Source organism: Schistocerca cancellata, chromosome 8 (assembly GCF_023864275.1).
Source record: "Schistocerca cancellata isolate TAMUIC-IGC-003103 chromosome 8, iqSchCanc2.1, whole genome shotgun sequence".
NCBI classification, from domain to species: domain Eukaryota; kingdom Metazoa; phylum Arthropoda; class Insecta; order Orthoptera; family Acrididae; genus Schistocerca; species Schistocerca cancellata.
In genome coordinates this window covers 464,077,524-464,082,384 of record NC_064633.1, presented here as the reverse complement: position 1 = coordinate 464,082,384, position 4,861 = coordinate 464,077,524, and the positions used below count along the sequence as shown (strand labels likewise).

The window sequence follows — 4,861 nt, the reverse complement described above, 5'->3', positions numbered from 1 at the left end:
CTTGCAGGATCTTTATCCTGCTGCAGCGATGTTGGAGATTTGATGTTTCACCGGATTCCTGATGTTCACGATACAATCGTGAAATGATCGTACGGGAAAATCCCCACTTCATCGCTGCCTAGTAGATGCCGTGTTCCATACCTCGTGCGCCGACTACAACATCAAGTTTAAACTCACTTAAATCTTGATAACCTATAATTGTAGCAGCAGTAACCGATCTAACAACTGCGCCAGACACTTGTCTTATATAGGCGAAGCCGACCGCAATGCCGTACTCTGGTTGTTTACATATTCTGTATTTGAATACGCATGTCTATACCAGTTTCTTTTGCGCTTCAGTGTATATGCCTACTTTTGGTACACCATTCCTTGTAGACATATTGGAGAGTCCGGACTGATACCCCAATGAATAGGGCAAACTTGTCCACGGTGTTTTACTGGGCTCGTGCCACACGACAACCATTGTGTCACGTTCCATGTCGACCAGCCTTCATGCACTGACTTCGTACAACCGAGTGCAGACAGTTAGAGTTGCCAGCTCCAAAAACAAAAAAAAGCCAGACGCGACGTTATGTTTAGGCAGACATTTGCCCTCAAATCCAGATTAAATATTTTAAATAGAAATAGAGTCAGCTAGATGTTTTCAATCGTTTATTAATAATGTCTCAGAGTCCGCTTTTTGCAAGACCAACCATAAATTTATTCATACTAAAATAAAAAACCTGTAAACAGCATTGTAATTTGGCAGTTATGATAGCAACTGAATATTCAGTCTTCTTAACTGCGTGACTCAACACAGACAGGAGCGGCGCGCGATCGTGTCGGATTGGCATCGGCTGATCGCCACATTCTACTCCGCCTCGGTTGCTCTGCGCATAGGGTGGTTGTGTCATTATGTGTTAAGGTGCTATCGGCCTAAGAAGAAAAACATTGGACACAGGCATAAGGATAGCGCAGGTTGGTGTTTCTATATATCCTTATGGTAAATCTCCTTATTCCTCCTAATATTCTTCGCGTTTGCGTTATTAACTTGTAATGGATCATATTAGTACGTTATCGCTAAAAAGCCTAACAAAATCCGGACAGGCTTGACTTGTCTAGATTTGTAAGGCGGCAAAATTTTTTCACCACACGTTTAATATTCAGTTAGTTTATTTCGGTTTATATTTATATTAGATCACTGTTTAAGATGCCAATCGGATTATTAATCATTTCATTGGCTGATAATGGCTAGCACCAGGAACTAACAATTTCTGTAGTAATGCATGTCTGGAAATTGATTAGAGCTGAACACTGACGGAAACGGCGACGTGATCAACACGTTCCTATCGCCACTACCGGCTAAAGAGGAACTGGGAACACAGTTGTCGTGTTCGCACAGGTGTACATCTACTGCTCCGAGAGAGTCAGAGCAAGAAGGCAGTGGTTTAGAACACCTAACGGTGCAGAACACATCGAGTGTGGACAGTATTGGTTGGAGGTTACGCTCTGGTGAGCCTTAAGAGCTGGGGGGGGGGGGGAGGTTGGAACAAGGTGAAAAGACATCTAGTGGAAAGGAGTGCGTGGGAACACTACCCTCTGAGCAATATTCACACGGGATACCCTGGGCCGTGCTTCCCGCCAAAAATCCGAATGCATATTTGATTAGCGGAGTGCTAAAGATGAAGCAGGGGGAACAGAATGTTCCAGAAAATCTTCTGAAAGTAGTGTGAGCTTCAGGGGATTGTCTGGCACATTCATGATCCATGTAGTGGGAGGTAATGTTTTTATAACGGCCGCTGGGATTCGCGGCCCGAGCACAAACGTAGACGCCTCGTGTCCAAGAGGGAGAAAATATATGGCGTGGAGACACTGCTCTGTGGGAATCGATCGAAGCCGCTCCCCTCCAGGGACCGACCTGGAGACACTGCTGGCGAAAACCGCTGCAGGGATTCTGGTGGTTATATTTGCGAAGTGTTGATTTCGCCGCAAGGAGCGCATGAAATCGTTTCTGAGTGGACAGAGTTGTTATACTGTACACTTGAGCGACGATTCTTTACCTCTCTACGGAGTCTGCCACACATTTAAACGCTTCTTAACTAAACAAAATTTGCGTCGAGTTTCTATTCCGCTGGTGAGCAAACAGAAATCTTGATTCGTGTTCTGTCTAGTACACTGTTCTATGGAAGTGAAGGTTGTCAATGCCACTGTCGTTTTAATTATTTGTAGGCGAGCAAATTCCACTGCAGGGACAACATTCGGCAACGGCTCATAAACACTCTATGTGCTACACAAAACATGGTGAGTTGTCGACTTTTCCGAACACCTCGCAATCCATTGGTACAACCAACTGGCGCGCACACACATAGCACTTCACTGCCATGATTTCCATCACCAGTTCTGTACCATCTAGAGCGCTCCAAAGCGAAAATATACTCTTTTAAGTAATAAGCCAGTTTAATAAGTCACGGCTGCAAAATACTAACACGAATTCTTTGCAGACAAATGGAAAAACTGGTAGAAGCCGATCTCGGGGAAGATCAGTTTGGATTCCGTAGAAATGTTGGAACACGTGAGGCAATAGTCACCCTACGACTTATCTTAGAAAATAGATTAAGGAAAGCCAAACCTACGTTTCTACCATTTGTAGACTTAGAGAAAGCTTTTGACAATGTTTACTGGAATACTCTCTTTCAAATTCTGAAGGTGGCAGGGGTAAATTACAGGGAGCGAAATGCTATTTACAATTTGTACAGAAACCAGATGGCAGTTATAAGAGTCGAGGGGCATGAAAGGGAAGCAGTGGTTGGGAAGGGAGTGAGACAGGGGTGTAGCCTCTCCCTGATGTTATTCAATTTGTATATTGAGCAAGCAGTAAAGGAAACAAAAGAAAAAATCGGAGTAGGAATTAAAATCCATGGAGAAGAAATTAAAACATTGAGATTCGCCGATGACGATGTAATTCTGTCAGAGACTGCAAAAGACCTGGAAAAGCAGCTGAAAGGTATGGACAGTGTCTTGAAAGGAGCATATAAGATGAACATCAACAAAAGCAAAACGAGGATAATGGGATGTAGTCGAATTAAATCGGGTGATGCTGAGGGAATTAGATTAGGAAATGAGACGCTTAAAGTAGTAAATGAGTTCTGCTATTTGGGGAGCAAAATAACTGATGATTGTCGAAGTAGAGAGGATATAAAATGTAGACTAGCAATGGCAAGGAAAGCGTTTCTGGAGAAGAGAAATTTGTTAACATGAAGTATAGATTTAAGTGTCAGGAAGTCGTTTCTGAAAGTATTTGTATGGAGTGTAGCCATGTATGGAAGTGAAACGTGGACGATAAATAGTTTGGACAAGAAGAGAATAGAAGCTAAGCTTTCGAAATGTGGCGCTACAGAAGAATGCTGAAGATCAGATGGGTAGATCACATAACTAATGAGGAGGTACTGAATAGAATTGGGGAGAAGAGGAATTTGTGGCATAACTTGACTAGAAGAAGGGATCGGTTGGTAGGACATTTTCTGAGGCATCAAGGGATCACCAATTTAGTATTGGAGGGCAGCGTGGAGGGTAAAAATCGTAGAGGGAGACCAAGAGATGAATACACTAAGCAGATTCAGAAGAATGTAGGTTGCAGTAGGTACTGGGAGATGAAGAAGCTTGCACAGGATAGAGTAGCATGGAGAGCTGAATCAAACCAGTCTCTGGACTGAAGACCACAACAACAACAACTCTTTTAAAGAGGTGACTAAAATTTTGTTCGATGAGCTTAGATGCTTGGTAACGAGAATAGTTGTTTGCTTCTCGACGTGCTAAAGTTTTTCTGCCATCGAGCCAGACGGCCGACAGCGGCCGCCGTGGCTGCTAGAAACCACCTGTGGATGCGTCTTGTGGCGAGGCGGGCGTCGAACCTCGCGGCTGCGGCTTTGGAGGGGGGTTAGGTGGGGGGGGGGGGGGGCAGACGGCAGCCAGCCGGCGGCGCAGACGCGGCGGCGCCCGCTTTTGCACCTGCAAGGTGGTGTAGGAGGGGGGGGGGGGAGGAGAAGAGTGTAGAGGAGGAGCAGAGAGGCCGCATTCCGTGGATGACTCACCGGCGTCCGCGCCGCGCCCAGACTCTGCCGCGCCACCTGTCAGAGCTGGCGCCGCACCGTGGGAACACTGTCGAAAATGGTACACAAAGTACCCTCCTCCACCCACCAAAAGACGGCTAGCAGGGTACATATTTAGACAGGTGCATATGTAGATGATTCCATCACCTGTGCGCAGAACTCAATAGCAAACTGAAGAGACTAAACGTGGACGATAGAGACTCACGGTTTGACAGGGAAAGAGGGCAATATCGCTGAAGCTACAGCTACGCAGTGCAGCACTGACTTCTTACATTTTCCGTTGACTTACAGAGCTGAATTCGAGTAGAATGACGAGAGAAGCCGCAGTTCCGAACGGCGTTAGACAGGGCTGTAGATTATCCCCGATGTTATTCAGTTTGAAATGATAATTAAATGGACACCCTATCTACAAACAGGCGTTGATGTACTTCATTGGGGACATGTTGAAAATGTGTGCCCCGACCGGGACTCGAACCCGGGATCTCCTGCTTACATGGCAGACGATCTGTCCATCTGAGCCACCGAGGGCAGAGAAGATAGTGCGCCTGTAGGGAACTTATCCTCTGCACGCTCCACACCACTACATTCGTAGTGCGCCTAACAGATGTTTGCCCATCATACTCATTACTCATGGCAGATTAATCTACCACGTCCCGTACGAGTTCGGGCATAGCGTGTGCGTTCACACAAGAAGGTCAATAACCGGGAAGCCATATTTTAACTATATATGACGGTAGTATCTGTTCCCGAAAGAACAGTTACCGTAGATGACC

General features: G+C 45.7%; 1 non-coding gene across 1 annotated transcript; it reads right to left on the bottom strand.

The window, feature by feature from the left end:
• Positions 1-4,542: 4,542 nt before the first annotated feature.
• On the bottom strand, positions 4,543-4,617 carry Trnat-ugu (transfer RNA threonine (anticodon UGU)). The gene has a single exon. It is a non-coding gene; the product is annotated as a tRNA-Thr (tRNA).
• Between the last annotated feature and the right edge of the window lie 244 nt (positions 4,618-4,861).